An 18,014-nucleotide genomic window follows, 5' to 3' on the forward strand; every position below is an offset into this window, starting at 1 on the left:
AAAAGAATGGGGGGAGTGGAGAGAAAGAAAAAAAAAGGAAATCGAGAATTTGAAAAAAATGAATACACTGAAGTAGACTAAAATGAGATGATGGGGGTAAAATAGAATTTGAAAAGATATATACAAAAGTAAAGAATATAGTAGAAAAAGAATTAAAGAAAAATATTTTTAATAAAAATTGAAAATAAAAATGAATTTTTTTCTTTCTGTATTCAAGAAAAAATTGTAAAAGAGAAAAAGAAAAAAGAAAAGAAAAAAAGAAAAAAATTTAATAGATGAACCTGCTAACAGATTGAAGTAGGACTGAAATTGCTTCGTTTTCCCCTAGAAGTCAGTCTATGTAGCTCTTTATAGTCCATAAACTAAGCTGGCGGTGAGACTTGTGTTCCTGAAGAGCGAAGTTGGCCCAGTTGGGCGGGGCTCAGTGTAACAGCTCCACTCTCCACTAGATGGCGCTGTGAGCCTACTGGGGTGGATTGTTGCGGTGCTCATAGGTGCGTATGCACATGCACGGGAGCGGTGAAACTGGGGTCACCCAGCTACCCAGTCTGTTCTCCCCCATCAGCAATCGCGCACCCGTCCTGTCTTCAGCCCTCGTCCACTCCCCGCTTTTTCACTTTCTGTGACTGGGCCCCAGGCAGTACCTCTCTCCTGAGCTTTGTCTCAGATGCAGCTGTTTTTCCTGCCCCTTGGTTCCGAAGGACTGCGGCTTTGATCCATTCCGCCCCTCTGCGGGAGGGTCTCACCAAGCAATGGCTGAATGAGCAATGGCTGAATGTTGGCTGCACCCAGGAGTGCTTGCTGGACCCTGCTGCTGCCGGTGCCCTGAGACTGCGGCCAGGTGCCAGCCCACCCCAGAAAAAGATCCCGAGACAGTGTGCGGCAGTGTTTCAGTGATTATGGAAAATCACAACACACATCTGGCACCAGGCTTCACCCTTAACGACCTTGCCCCAGCACCAGCAAATGTGGCTGCCTTCCGGGGTCTTCTGGGACCAGGTGGCTTCAACAGTCTCTACCAAATGTCCTTCCAGCAGTGGAACCGCTTTTCCCTGTGTGGCCCGAGAACCTTCCGGATCCCACTCTGTTCCTGGGGATTTGCCCTTCCCACCAGAGCACCGCCAGGTATTGAGCTATGGAGTTGCATCCTTTGTGCTCCCCCTTGTTTACAGTCCTAATGGAATTTGAGCCCTCTCCTTTCTCTTTTCTCCTTTCTCCTTTCTCCTGTTTTAGTTTAGTCCCTGTGGCTGTTTCCAATTTTCCACTTTATCTCCAGCTGCTTTTGGGGGAGGGGTGCTTTTCCCGTATGCTCCCCCTCCCCAATCTCCATCCTCTCTCTGCCCAAAGAAGCGGTTTCCTACCTTTCCTGGCTTCTCGCTCCCCAAATTGACCTCTCTGCACTATGTACCTGCTGAATTCTGTGTCTTATCCATTCTTAATCTTTCCGTTTTGTGGTGGGGCTGCATGCAACATTCCTGAAATCTTGTCCTTAAACAAGACTGGGGCTCACCAGAAGCTTTTGGCCTCCAAACCAGAGAATGAGAGCAGGGCAGGAGCGAAGCCTACCTTTCCCTGGAAGACGGAAGGAACTAGTCGCATTTCTTATCCTAAAAGTAGAATAGTTGTTGACAAAACAAGGTGCTCTCAGTGTTTGACTCTGGGAAGCCCAGAGACAGAATTTTCTGCGGTGATAGATCATATAGAAAGAATTTTCACTCACTTTCTAAAGGTCAGCAGTATTTGATACATTGCTAAATGAGAATGATCTGCATTAATTTTTGCCCAAGTGATAGGAACACTATAGTTTATAGGACTTGTTATAGAATGGCAACATACATATAGATTCACAGAGTGCATATACGGTTTTCATTACGGTTATATTTCCAAGCAATATTTTTTATTTAAATGTATATGAAAGAGGTAAAGAACAAAAATCAGAAGATCCCTCTTTACATCCAACACTTGAAATAGAAGGGTATGACTATTAATTTATATGTATGTTTTTTTGAATCATTTTTTTAATATTTATTTTTGAGAGAGAGAGACAGACATAGAGCATGAGTGGGGGAGGAGCAGAGATGGAGGGAGACACAGAATCTGAAGCAGGCTCTAGGCTCTGAGCTGTGAGCACAGAGCCTGACGTGGGGCTCGAACCCAGGAGCTGAGATCATGACCTGAACCAAAGTTGGACTCTTAACCGACTGAGCCACGCAGGTGCCCCTAATTTCTGGATATTTTTGAGGCTTTTTAATATTTTACATTTATTTTAAGTCTGAAAAAAATTTCCAAGGATTTAAATAATATAGAATATATTCCCTAAGAAAAGTAAAATAATAGAAATTAACAACGGAAAAATAAATGATCCTTAAACATTTGGATTGCAACAAATTTCCAAATAATAGATCAAAAAGAAAATCGATATATAAGTTAGAAAATATTTTGACAATGAAAATACAATATTTCAATTTGGGGAGAATGGAACTAAAGCAGTGCTTTGGGGGGAAATTAGGACCCCAGTGCATGCATATATAAGAATAGAAGAGTGGTTGACAATAAATAATCTACACTTCCTTTTTATGAAGCTATAAAAATAGCAAATGTAACCCAAAGTAATAAGGAATGCAGGAAATAATGAAAAAGCAAATATACAACAGAGAAATTTAGCAAAGCTAAAAATGTGTTCTTCAAAAAGACTGGAAAAAAAGGATGAGACCCTAGCCAAGACTGAAAATGGACAAGTAGAAGGAAAACGCTAATTACCCATCTGAGAAATGAAAAAGGCAATATCGCTACATCATACAGACTTGGAAAACACAATAAAAACATGTTATGATGCTCAGCATCCCTAGTCATTAGAACCATGCAAATCAAATCCAGTATGAGATACCACTTTACAACCACTAGGATGGCTATTTTTTAAGCAGGGAAAATAATAGCTAGTGAAACTGTAGAGGAATTGGAGCCCTCACATATTGCTGGTGCAGCTGTCTTGGAAAACAGCTTCTGACAGTTCTCCAAAATGTTAAAGGTAGAGTTACCATGTGACTTCGCAATTCTACTCTTAGGTATATACCCAAGAGAACTGAAAACATATGCTACAACATCGATCAGTCTTGAAAACATTACACTAAGTGAAAGAAGCCAGACACAAAAGGTCATAGACTGTGTGATGCCATTTATATGTTATAGCCAGAATAGGTAAATCTGTAGAGACAAAAAGTAGATGAGTGATTGCCAAGGGCTGGGGGAGGGGGAATGGAAAGTGACCGCTAACAGGAGCTTCTGTTTAGGCTGATGAAAAGGGTCTGGAATTAATAGTGGTGATGGGTATGCAAACTTGAAAACATTCTAACCACTGAACTGTGCATTTTAAAATCGTGAATTTAAGTGTGTGATTTATATCTCAATGGCAAAAGAACATATGAACACCTTTATGCTAAGATGTTTTAAAACTTCAAAATAAATTCTGGAAAGACACACTTGCATATGGATATGTAGAAAATTTAAATAGGTTATGTTTGCTAAAGAAATTGAATTCACAATTAAAGCCTTCCCAGAAACAAAAACTTCAGCTTCACTGCTGAACTGCTACAAATATGTAAGGATGAAATAATCTATAGAATGTCAGTCGTGCACAAACTATTTCAAAAAATAGAGAAAGGAGGGGACAATTTCTACTTGTGTTATGAGACCAGGATAACCCTGATCCCCAAATCATACAGTAACTTTGCAAGAAAAAACAACTATGCTTACATTCTTTCATGAACACAGATGCAAACATCCTAAGCAAGATAAAACAAGTGAGGTTTTTCCAGGAATGCAAGATTGGTTAAACATTGGGGCATTAATCCATATACTTCACCACCTTTATCAAATAAAGGAGAAAATCATATGATTAACTGCATAGATGCAGAGCAGTTATTTGATAAAAGCAAACATCCATTTAGTATAAAAACATACAAGAAACTAGGAATAGAATGGTTCATTGTTAATCTAATCAAGGGTGTATAGAACAATGACAGCCTACAGCCATCATCCAACATAACAGTAAAACACTGAACATTTCCCTCCTGCAATTAGAAGCAAGAGGAGAGTGTCTGGTCTTAGCTCTTCAATTTAATATTGTATTAAAGTTTCTAGCTAGTGCAATAAAGAAGAAAAATACCATTTTGACAGTAATGAGAAAGCTGCCATTTGCAGATATAATTATCATTTGTGCAAAAATCTACAAACTACTAGAAAAAAATGGAGTTTTAGTAAGGTCACCAGTAAATATATAAAATACATTGTATGTTTATAAGCTAATAACAATTAGGGAATTGAAACACCATGTTTTAGTTTACAATAAAACATTATATTCATTGGAAAATTCACTTTTGTCAAGCTGTCATTTCTGCCTACAGTCCATGAAATCTTAATAAAAAGTCCAGCATTCTTTTTTTGTAGACATTGACAAGTTGATTCCAAAACTTAGGAAAAGATGCAAAAGACCTGAAATATCTAAAGAAATACAAAGTGCCGGCAGGTGTAGCTTATTTTAAACTACAATAATTAAGGCAGTGGTTTTTTTGGTGCAAGGAGAGACAAATGAACCAAGGGAACAAAATAGATCCAAGAAACAGAATTACACTTATACAATAACCTGATTAAAGCAAAATTGCAATGGGGGTGCAATGATGGAGGAATAGTTGTTTTAACATATGCTGAGTTAATTAGATATCCATATGGGAAAAATAAATCTTGACCACTATACACACAAAAATTATTTTGAGATTGATTCTAGGCTCAAAAGTGAAAGGCAAAACCATACGGCTTCCATAACAAAATCTAGGAGAATACACTCAGGAACGCAGATTTCTTAAGCAGTGTTCCAATTAAGCACTAGCCAGAGAAGATTGACAGACCATTAAGTAGGACTTGATTCATAACAAGGTGAGGACGAAGGGCAGCTGGAACCTTCACATATTGTTGGTAGGACCATGCCCATGACCATGTTGGGAAGCTGGTGGTATCTACTAATGCTGAACATACTTATACCTGAGACCCAGCATTGCTACTACTGAGTATACAGCAAGCAAAATGAACTCTTACATCTGTCGAAAGATATTTTTGGTGGTGTCATTCATAGTAGTGAGAAACCGAAAACAAACATCTATCTGCGGTGGAATACCTGCGTAAATTGTGGTACATTCATACAGTGGAATTCTACACTGCAATGAAGAACTACTATTTGCAACAACATAAGTATCACATGTATCATGACAAGTGGAAAATATAATTATTTATTTGTTTTATGTGATATAAATATTATAATTTATAATATAAATAAATTTATAATTATATATTTAATATAATATATAATTATATAATATAATTATATATTATATAAATATTTATATAATGTATAATAACTTTATATAATATCAATAAAGTTATATAATTATATACAGTAATATATAATAATATATAATAAATATATAATTACATATATTATATATAATTATATAATATAAATTTATATATTATAATATATAATGTAAATAAATAGTAAATAACACGATTCTGTTCCTAGGAAGTTAAAAAACAAACACATCCAGGGGCGCCTGGGTGGCTCAGTCGATTAAGCGTTTGACTTTTTGGTTCAGGTCATGATCTCCTAGTTAGTGGGTTTCAGCCCCACCTTGGGCTCTGTGTTGACAGCTTGGAGCCTGGAGCCTGCTTCAGATTCTGTGTCTCCCTCTCTCTCTCTCTCTCTGCCCCTCCCCCACGTGTGCTCCGTCTCTCTTTTTCTCTCAAAAATACTAAACGTTTAAAAAATTAAAACACACCCACTGTAATATTCAAACACAGAATCATGGTAACCCTTGATGGGGATTATCACCGGTGTGGGAGCACTAGGGAAGTCTACATTTTATGTCATATTCATGCACAATTATTTGCCCTCGTAACCTCAAAATTTATTAAATAATGCTGAAAGTTTTTTTTTTTACAGTTAAGTTTTGTTGGTTTAATTTCCCCCAAGAACAGAATTAAATAGCATGAATCCGTAAGGAGAAAGAGTGCTGACATTCTAATAACTGATTGTGGAGAATTTGTTATAAAAAGTGAAATCTCAGACATTTTAGTTAAATCCTAATTGATGTTATTGACATGTTTTGATGTCTGCGTTTGGTACCATAAGAACTCAGGAACACTAGCTGGATATCTCTGTCTCCTTGTAAGAATTTATGAAAAGTGTATCTCTCAAAGATAAATGATCACAAAGTAGCATCATTTAATATTAATGTGTGATTATAAAACCTTAATTCCTCAAAAATTTGACCTAAAAAATGACTGACTGAATCCCTAACAGAAGTTTTCTCTGAGCATCATATAACCCTAAGATATGAAATAAAATATACATATGCACTCGCACATATACCACACACATAGATTTTAAAGTAATAGAGCTTTTCAAGGTTATTGGTACAAGGTTCTATAGGAATGAATCTCAGAATATGTGGTAATTTTTTCAAGCTCCTTCAACCAGTTTAGCAAAAGTAGTTCAGAAATCTGGTAACATGTCTTAGAAGAAAGCAATATTTATTTACTTATTTAAAAAATTTTATTGTTTATTTTTGAGAGAGAGAGAAAAACAGCGCGAGTGGAGTAGGGCAGAGAGAGAGGGAGACACAGAATCTGAATCAGGCTCCAGACTCTGAGCCCTCAGCACAGAGCAGGATGCAGGGCTTGAACTCACAAACTGTGAGATCATGACTTGAGCTGCAGTCCAATGCTTAACCAGCTGAGCCACCCAGGTGCCCTAAAGAAAGCAATATTTGAATAGCTCACTCAGATCACATGATTGATTATTATCTCTCAAATTTAACCTTCATAAAATCTACCAGATAAGTCAATATAATCAGTTCCTACTTTTTAACAGTACCATGTTAATGGAAATGCACCTCGTGGGAACTGTCCTCAATTCACATAGCTCCGCTGTAGCTAAGATTGGTTACAGAGCAAAACGAGAGCACAGTTGTATTGTGAACAACTTTCATTTAATGCAGTACTGGGCAAAGCAAGGGCTGCCTCTAGTTATTAACCTCTCCTTTAGTGTGTGAAATTATAAACTGAGGGAGTGGATAAAATTTTATTTTTTCTACTTTAGAAGATCATATTAGGAAATAGTTCCATTGTGTTGATCCTGAAAAAATGCGCAAATACCTCATACCAATGATTTACGGATTATTTTTTAAAGGTGATTATAAATGTCTTGTCACTCATTCGGAATATTCTTGTCCTCAGTACCCTTGACTTGTAAAATTTTCTTTCATTTCTAATAAATAATAAAAAAGTTTTTTTGAGGTTATTGATGTTATCAAAATTTTGGCTCTGAAAATCAGATATCCCCAATGTAGCTGCTTAAGGTTTGCTTTTTACTTTGGTATTTACAATTTTATATTCATTTTAGTAAATTTAGAAATAGAGAAAAGGAGATTATACAAAATGTCTTTACCATGAACATTTAAATAACTATTGTCAGACTTGTGGTGTATAATTTTCCAGACAGTTTTCTGCTTGGCAACTTGTTTAAGAATGCCCTGTAGACCTATGCTTTGGGGAAAAACTCAGAATGTTATGATATTTTGCCTCTTGAGAAGATCCTATTTTATTTTATAAGAAAAGTCTAAAAGATTATTTAAATTACTGACTGAAGGTAGCTATTATTAGTGATATAAGTACTATAAGAAACACTCATATATTTACCTTAATTTTTAAATTCTAAAATGCTCCATACATTAATTATTTCTGAAAGTACTCGAGGGCCCCGAGTTATCCAAATAAATCTTCACTACAAATATGTTATCAGGTCCTACAGAAAGGTGTGGAATACGAGGCAATTTTCATAAATCTTTTGGTTTCTGTCTTCCCAGAGCAACATGTCAGAGTGACTGCAGAAATAGGCAAACTCCTTTAACAATTTTTAAAATTTCCATTTGCATCATTAAGCCATCTGAAATATACTTTCATATTCCAAGTAAGACAGGAATCAAGCCTATTATTTTCTTTTAATGGAGAGTCAATTGTCTTAATCCCTTTATAGAATAATTCATCTTTTCTCCATTAATTTAGTTGCCATTTTGTGATGATCTAAAGTGGCATTAATAGACACGTCCATTCTTTCTTTTTTTTTTTAATTAATGTTTATTTATTTTTGAGAGAGGGAGAGAGACAGAGTGCAGGGGAAGGGATAGAGAGAAAAGGAGACACAGCATTGGAAGCAGGCTCCAGGCTCCAAGCTGTCAGCACAGAGCCCAGCATGAGGCTTGAACTCATGACCTGCAAGATCACGACCTGAGCTGAAGTTGGATGCTTAACTGGCTGAGCCACCTAGGTGCCCCTGTCAGAGCTTTTCTAAGCCCTTATGAACATCTATTCTACAGATTGATTCTACAAATTAAATGATTGCCTCTAAATGTTTTTGGAAAGCTCCTTTGGGGCAAAGACTTTTTGTGTTGAGTGAGTTCAGAGGCAGGTCTAACAAAGACAGCCGTGCAACTGGAGTCTTCCAAGGAGCCACAGTTCTTTGACAATGAGATTTTGAGGGTTCCAACCCCCTTCTCCACCTGCTGGTGGCTGCCTAACTGCTCGGTTTTGTTTGATTGTGAGCTATTGATTTTTAAAGCTGTCACGAGGGTGCAATATGAGATAGGAATAGGGCAAGTTAAAATGCCACAAAGCCTGCTCTCTCTATTTCTTTTCTAAAATAACTATTTTAATTTTTATGTTAAAGTATACTTGACATACAATGTTATACAATGTTATATTTCAAGTATATAACATAATGATGCAGCAATTATATGCATTATGAAATGCTCACCATGGTGTCTGTCCCCATATAAAATTATTATATTACTAAATATAGTCCCTATGCCATACTGTTAATCCCTTAATTTATTTATTTTATAATTGGAAGTTTGTATCTCTTAATCCCCTTCACCAATTTTGCCTGTCCTTTCACCCACCTCTCCTCTGGCAACCACTAATTTGTCCTCTGTATTTATGAGTCTATTTCTGTTTTTTGTTTATTTGTTTTGTCTTTTTTAGAGTCCATATATAAGTGAAATCATATGGTATTGGTATTTTTTCTGACTTACTTGACTTAGCAAATTTTCTGTAGGTCCATCAGTGTTGTCACAAATGGCAAGATCCTATTATTATTATTATTATTATTGTTGTTGTTGTTTTTACAGCTGAGTAATATTATATACACATACCACATCTTTTTTTTTTTCAATTTTTTTTAACGTTTATTTTTGAAACAGAGAGAGAGCATGAACGGGGGAGGGGCAGAGAGAGAGGGAGACACAGAACTGGAAGCAGGCTCCAGGCTCTGAGCCATCAGCCCAGAGCCCGACGCGGGGCTCGAACTCACGGACTGTGAGATCGTGACTTGAGCTGAAGTTGGACGCTTAACCGACTGAGCCACCCAGGCGCCCCCCACATCTTCCTTATCAATGGACACTTAGTTTGCTCCCATAGCTTGGCTATTGTAAATAATGCTGCAATAAATATAGGGGTGCATATATCTTTTCAATTTAATGTTTTGTTTTCTTTGGGTAGATACCCAGAAGTGGAATTCCTGGGTCGTATGGTATCTCTATGTTTAAATTTTGGAGGGACCTCCGTATGGTTTTCCATAGAGGTTTCACCAGTTTACATTTCCATCAACAGCACAAGAGGGTTCCCTTTTCTCCCCAGCTTCACCAACACTTGTGTCTTGTCTTGTTGATTTTAGCCATTCTGAAAGGTGAGGTATTATCACATTGTAGTTTTGATTTCCATTTACCTGATGATGAGTGATGTTGCGCATCTTTTCATATGTCTGCTGGCCATCTGCATATCTTCTTTGGAAAAATGTCTATTTAGGTTATCTGCCCATTTTTATTTATTTTATTTTAGAGAGAGAATGAGTGGGAGCAAGGGGCAGAGGGAGAGAGAGAGAATCCCCAGCAGGCTCCATACTTGGCGCCCAGCCTGATGTGGGGCTCAATTGCACAACCCTGGGATCTCGACCCAAGCTGAAATCAAGTCAGCTGCTCAACCAACTGAGCTACCCAGGCGCCCCACCCCTGCCCATTTTTAATTGAATTATTTGTTGTCACATTTCTTGAATAAATACCCCCAAGATTGCTGCAAGCCTTTGGCTAAATGTCTAGAGTTCTGATGATTTGTTTTTGTCAGTTCCTCATTCTTCTCATGGTGGAGAGAATTTGCAGAGGTTTTATATCACTGTTTTCACTGATTTCATCTCTTTAAAATAAATTCTACGGTAGTATAAATTTTTATTGTTCCTAATGTAGACGTCAATAAATATGGAAAAACTTTTAAAAGAGAAACCTGCTTTCTATGGTTAAAGGATTCCAGCTATTGGCCCTAGGGAATAGTGTCTCCATGACTGATTTTTGCAAAATCATAGATTTTCTTCCATTTGATAATATAAGCCCACAATGTATTTTGTGATCTCTTCTTCATCCATGCCTAGCATAAGATCCTTGCAGATAGTGTCATTCCTGGACACAGCTATTCCTACATGGACTAGGCATGTGCAGCATTAGCCCTGTAGGGAGGATAGTCATTGAATTTTAAAGGAAACTTTACATGGCTTCTTTTCCAAATTTTGGCATCAACAAGCAGAAATTTCTAGGAGTAGGAAATGCATCATATTATACATGTGGGTGTAAACCAGAGCCCTCCTTTATCTTCCCCTCTCCTACATTGCACATCAACATGCTTACATCTGGTAACTTATTTGAAACGTTAAGTTTTAAAAAAATGATAAAACCCCAAATGTCACATGTATTTATAAATTTAGCAATTTCATTTCTAGCACTTTGCCTAAGATAGATGTTTATTTTGACAGAGGCAAAAAACTCAATTTATTACTTTATGATTTATCTAAACATACTATTACTGATATGTAAAACTGTTACTTGGGAGTGTTTTCATATAATTTCAGGTGTGGTAAAGATTTAGAATAAGTAAAATGATATTCTGATTTGGTTTGAGAAACTGTTATGTCATAATATTTAATAAGTAACATTGCTAATTATATTTTAAGGGCAAAATGTGAACTTCTTAAAGCATTCCTGGTTTTTTAGCAATGATTTTGATTGTTTTCATATAATTTTAATGAACAGAAATCATCTAATTATTATTATTATTTTAATATGAAACTTATTGTCAAATTGGTTTCCATACAACACCCAGTGCTCCTCCCAGCAGGTGCCCTCCTCAATGTCCATCACCCACCCTCCTCTCCCTCCCATCCCCCGTCAACCCTGTTTATTCTCGGTTTTTAAGAGTCTCTTATGGTTTGGCTCTCTCCCTCTCTAACTTTTTTTTTTCCTTCTCCTCCCCCATGGTCTTCTGTTAAGTTTCTCAGGATCCACATAAGAGTGAAAACATATGGTATCTGTCTTTCTCTGTATAACTTATTTCACTTAGCATAACACTCTCCGGTTCCATCCACGTTGCTACAAAAGGCCATATTTCATTCTTTCTCATTGCCACGTAGTACTCCATTGTGTATATAAACCACAATTTCTTTAGCCGTTCATCAGTTGATGGACATTTAGGCTCTTTCCATAATTTGGCTATTGTTGAAAGTGCTGCTGTAAACATTGGGGTACAAGTGCCCCTATGCATCAGCATTCCCATATCCCTTGGGTAAATTTCTGGCAGTGCTATTGCTGGGTCATAGGGTAGATCTATTTTTAATTTTTTGAGGAACCTCCACACTGTTTTCCAGAGTGGCTGCACCAGTTTGCATTCCCACCAACAGGGCAAGAGGGTTCCCGTTTCTCCACATCCTCTCCAGCATCTATACTCTCCTGATTTGTTCATTTTAGCTACTCTGACTGGTGTGAGGGATATGTCAGTGTGGTTTTGATTTGTATTTCCCTGATGAGGAGTGATGTTGACCATCTTTTTATGTGCCTGTTGGCCATCTGGATGTCTTCTTTAGAGAAGTGTCTATTCGTGTTTTCTGCCCATTTCTTCACTGGATTATTTGTTTTTCAGGTGTGGAGTTTGGTGAGCTCTTTATAGATTTTGGATACTAGCCCTTTGTCAGATATGTTATTTGCAAATATCTTTTCCCATTCTGTTGGTTGCCTCTTAGTTTTGTTGATTGTTTCCTTTGCAGTGCAGAAGCTTTTAGCAAAGTCTCAGGATACAAAATTAATGTACAGAAATCAGTTGCATTCTTATACACTAATAATGAAGCAACAGAAAGACAAATAAAGAAACTGATCCCATGCACAATTATACCAAGAATCATAAAATACCTAGTAATAAACCTAACCAGAGATGTAAAAGATCTGTATGCGGAAAACTATAGAAAGCTTATGAAGGAAATTGAAGAAGATACAAAGAAATGGAAAAACATTCCATGCTCATGGATTGGAAGAATAAATATTGTTAAAATGTCAATACTACCCAAAGCTATCTATACATTCAATGTAATCCCAATCAAAATGGCACCAGCATTCTTCTCAAAGCTAGAACAAGCAATCCTAAAATTTGTATGGAACCACAAAAGACCCTGAATAGCCAAAGTAATATGGAAGAAGAAGACCAAAGCGGGAGGCATCACAATCCCAGACTTTAGCCTCTACTTCAAAGCTGTCATCATCAAGACAGCATGGTATTGGCACAAAAATAGATACATAGACTAATGGAATAGAATAGAGACTCCAGAATTGGACCCACAAAAGTATGGCCAAGTAATGTTTGACAAAGCAGGAAAGAATATCCAATGGGGGGAAAAAAAAAACAGTCTCTTTAACAAATGGTGCTGGCAGAACTGGATAGCAACATGCAGAAGAATGAAACTAGACCACTTTCTTACACCATTCACAAAAATAAACTCAAAATGGATAAAGGACCTGAATGTGAGACAGGAAACCATCAAAACCTTGAGGAGAAAGCAGGAAAAACACCTCTCTGACCTCAGCCATGGCAATTTCTTACTTGACACATCTCTGAAGGCAAGGGAATTAAAAGCAAAAATGAACTATTGGGACCTCATGAAGACAGAAATCATCTAATTAAATCTTGAGTAATTGCAGCATCCCAAAATATTAAATATTTGAAACTTCTCTGGAGTTCTTTAAAAGAAATTCTGGTATCTTTCATTTCCAATGCACTTCTATTGATTTTGATTGTTGCTTGGTTAAAGTACTTGTGGACTTCTTTAAGATTAAGGTTGAATTTTTTTTTAGCAGGTTTTTGTAATGTCTGGATTCATTTTTCAGTGTTACATCTGGTACCTTGCTGGAAAGATTGAACACAAAGTAACTTTTACAAATGCTACCAGAATATTTCCCAGTTTTGAACATTACTTATAATTTCTATTATAGGCTACCAAGATTTCCTAAGTCACCTTGAGGTCAAGTCAGGATAGGAATCAAGAAGAATAGAGGTTGCAAGATTGTATTGGCCTAGAAAGTGCAAGTCTGAGGATAAACATGAAGTTTCTATTATCACATGCAAAGAAAATACACAGCGCTCACTTAGGCTGCTTGTCCAGACTTTCCCATCTGAACCACAAACTTTTTGGCCTTCTGGTTTATAGTTTAGTACTTACAGCCAAAGAACAGTATATTTATTTTGAAAGGAGAAAATGTACTTCTCGTTGTAGGAAAAAGAGAGCAACTAAAACGAACTAAGTTCTATTTTAGGTACTTTCATGTGTCCTATTCCAAATTGTGTCTGTCTTAGTATTTTCAAGCTGCTATAACAGTACCATAGACCGGGTAGCTTGTAAACAACAGACATTTTTTTCTCACACTTCTTGAGGCTGGAAGTCCAGGATCACGGTGCCTGCATGGTTGGGTAACAGCCCGCTTCCTGGCTGATAGCCTGTGCCTCTTGCAGTGTTCTCATATGGTGGAAGGGGCAGGGGATCGCTGTGGAGGGGGGGTGTATCTATCTTATAAGAACACCAATTGCATTCATGAAGGCTCTAATCCTCATGACCGAAGCACTTCTCAAAAGCCCCACCTTCTAATACCATCACCTTTGGAGGTTAGAATTTCAATGTATGAATTTTGGGGACACACAAACAGCCCTTACGTTGCATACCAGCCTGTTGACCAGCAAATATTGCTATTTTAAGTAACACTTTCATCCACAGGAACTGTGTTATATTGCACAAATAAGAAAAAACTTTGGTCTCTGGATAGCAGCTTAAATAGAACTTCTAATGAAGATCTTCCTCACAAATGAGATAGAGTCTTTCATAGTGTAAGTTCTTCCATAGTTTTAACACACTTGCACAGCACTCCTATAAAATTGTTATTGATGTTCATATCAATTTGACTGTAAACTTCTAGTCTTGAAGTGTGTTGGTAAGCTAGTTCTCTGGGAGGAAAAAAAACCAAATCTGATTCATAGCATTTGTCAATTTTCATATTCTAAATTTTCCTATCACAGCTTATTTCAAGCTACCAATGAAGAGTTGGGAAGAAGTACACAATTTGTTATGAGCCAGTATGAGTGCACTACACTGTACTGTCTATTCTTATTATCTTTCTTTCAGAGCTCAATATTGTTATGATCGCTCTCTTCCATGAATCTCCGCGAAAACTTGGAATTGACTTGAATCTACCAACTTGAACCTAGATAGGATTATCTTTTTCCCTACACTTCGGTGGAGGCCTGGGAACCTTTAGTACACTCTGATTTCCAGGATTCAGTCAACTAACCATACCAACTGGCTTGCATGAGGAAAGGGAGCTGTTCGTGTTCATTTATCCATTTTTGAGTAAATATGTTTTATTTCTTCTCACCTAATAAATCCTCCTTAATACATACCACTGAAATTCTAATCAACAAAAGTAAATGTATATATTTTTATATGAAATGTCAATCCTCTGTGGATTAGGTGACCTAGAGTTATCAGACAAGAGTGTTAAATCCCCACTGTAGACTACACACCCTGGGGCTTTTCATCAGTAGTTTCTTGAATGTTTTTAGTGTTCTTATCTACATTTGGAAACCTGTTTCCAAATTGCTCACAGATTGTAAAAGCACTAATTGGTAATGCTCCTTGTTTGGTTCATTGACTCCCACATTCTCTGGCAATTGTTGGTATCAGTTAAAATGTGAACCTACTAAAGGTACTGTTTTTAAGAAATGTAATTTAGGCAGTGTTTTCTTAATTGGGGAGCCTGTTTTAAGCCGTTACAACATCAGTGACTCCTGGTATTAAAACAGCCTATATTAAATTTTACAGCAATTACTGAATTTAAATTTTAGAATAGCAAACACATGACTAGATAGCCCAGTGAAATGAGGCTTGTTGAAATTAGAACTAAGGAAAACATGTTTCAGAATTTACACTTCCTCTTTGTTATAAATGTGCATAGATATGCATAATTGGGTGTATACCTGAAACGTGAAATAGAATTCCATCCAGAAGTCAGCAAGAGCACTGGATGTAAAATTTGAAGTTACATTTCACTTTTGAATGTTTCCATGGATATAGATCAGTTTTCTGTAGTTAAATGGGTGTAGCCCTGCGTGTGTGTGTGTGTGTGTGTGTGTGTGTGTATGTGTGTTGGATTAAGAAGGATAAGGGTAGAAGTAAAGTGAATAAAAAAGAATAGGCCTAATGACCTTCATTTTGTAATTGTTTAGTATCCCTATTCTCATGTTTCTGGTTTAACACTTGTGTGAGAACTGTCTCTTCTGAGGTCAAGGTAGATGTGGGGATCTGGAGAACCTGGGAAGTTTCTGCAGCTGGGCAATATTAGTATTTAGGAGACAGTACCTATAATACAGTGATATAAGTTCTGAAAGGGGAAAGATAAGGGAAATTTTAGCAACTCCCCCAAAATAATCTCTATAGAAGAGTAACTGGAAGGCTTCCATTTTCAAACAAAGAAGGGACAAAAACACTGGAAATTCTATCATAAAAGTTACAGTACAGGACAGTGTAAGGAGTGTGTTAAGTGATCGTTTATTCTTTTGCATCTCTGAGTTTTTCCTCAAATAGTGCATTTCTGACCAGCTTTAGGTTTTCTTTCAGTATTATTGCAATGAAAAGGAAATGTACAGTTTTACGTAGCCGGCCATTTCTCATTTTATCCTAATATTTTCACTTGGAAGAGTCATATTTGCCTGTTTGTGTTCTTTTTCAATTGTAATTTGTACTAACCTGAGTACTTCCTATACATGTTCCCATTTCCCTTCTCTCTTTTCCCTTCAGATTCTGATGTTTTTTTTTTTTAAATGTTTATTTATTTATTTTGAGAGGGAGGAAAGGCAGACAAAGAGAGAGAGAGAGAATATCCCAAGCAGGTTCCCAGCTGTCAGCACAGATCCCAATGCGGGACTCAATCTTATGAATCATGAAATCATGACCTGAGCTGAAATCAAGAGTCATATGCTTAACCAAGTGAGCCACCCAGGTGACCCAGGTTCCCATTGATTTTTGTTGCGCTTTATCATGCTCTGGTTTGAAAAATGCCTGAGTAAATTTATTTATGGAGTTACTAAACTTTCTTTTCTTTTCCTTCTTCTCTTTCCTTTTCTTTGATTTCTTTTCATTCTTTTTTTTAAGCTAGCAGTTTATCTGCTTAGTTTGGCAACAAATCTGGAAATGTCACTGTAATAAAATGAAGCTAATAGCCTTATGGAAAATCCTGGATTCTGGATTATAAGAGGAGGAGGAAACACTAGGAAGCAGATTAATTTAGTGCCATTAATTAATCTGCTTTTGGCCTAAAAAATCATTTCCTGCAACTATTTTGAATGTTCAACAAAGGCCGAGGCAGAAACGTCTTAGAGGAATCTAGCTGGCCCCAAAGATTATTCCTAAAAGGCAATGGTCCTCAACCTTGGATGCATTTTCAAGGGATACTTTAGAATTCCAATTTCCAGACTTCTGTTTTCTGCTTTGGGATGTAGAAGAGTGTCACTTACAGTCTTAACTACAAAGATGAACATACTGCAATTTCACAGACTTTCTTGAAACTGTCAGATTTGAGGTTGCAGGGCAACAAACTAGCCCAGAATATAAAAAGAGATAAAAAAGAGACAGGATCCAAGCCTTTCCTTACTTTGGGAGATGTAGTAAGAAGATACGAGTAAGGAAAATTCAGCTAGAATAGGTAACAAATTGGTGAAGGTTGAGTGTAGTCTGACAAGATGTTTTGGAGTCCTTGGGGATCATAGCTATAAGGAACAATCTTATTCCTTTAGAAATTCTTCTCCACAGATTCCACCAGGTCCAGAAAAATTGGTGAGAATTCTGATAAAGTAAGCCTGCAGGCAGGGCATAATGGCCGCTGTGTGATGGCACAAAAATTCTACCTGGTTTCTTCTCTCCTTTACCTCTTATGGCAAAAAGCCTCAATCTACCTGAAGTTACTGGTGAAAGCCATTGCAGAGAGCAGGAAAACAGAAAAAAAATATGCTATTACCAGAGAAGGAGCAAGAATGGCTGGGAGTGAAGAAGGAGCATTGGGACGTCCACAACCCTAAGCCCCAGGAACACAGTGCCTTAAAACCGAGTCTTAACTAGAACAAAACAGAACACCCCTCCATGTCCTCTACCACAGATCAACAAGGTCAAGTAACAAGTAATACTGAAATATGCTGAGAGGATTCAAGAATATGGAGACAGACCCACTCTAAGGCACACTATAAAGGGAAGACTTAAAGCTGATGGTGGGGAAATTAATGAAAAACCTTCTGGAAAGCCAGCTCTCACCCTCAAGCTATTTCCAGAGAAATTTAAAGCATCTGGCTCACTGAGGGTAACCATATGTACAACAAACCTTCATTTCACATTGACCTCTGACTTGATTAAAGCAACTACCCATTACAGGTGTAGTGGAAAAAAAGGAGTGTTCATTTCTAGGCACATAATCTATTTATCTCAGCCTGTGTCTTTCACAGTGGGTCTTTTTTTTAAAACAAAAATTATGGGGGCGCCTGGGTGGCGCAGTCGGTTAAGCGTC

Source organism: Panthera uncia, chromosome C2 (genome assembly GCF_023721935.1).
Source record: "Panthera uncia isolate 11264 chromosome C2, Puncia_PCG_1.0, whole genome shotgun sequence".
In the NCBI taxonomy this organism is placed as follows: Eukaryota; Metazoa; Chordata; class Mammalia; order Carnivora; family Felidae; genus Panthera; species Panthera uncia.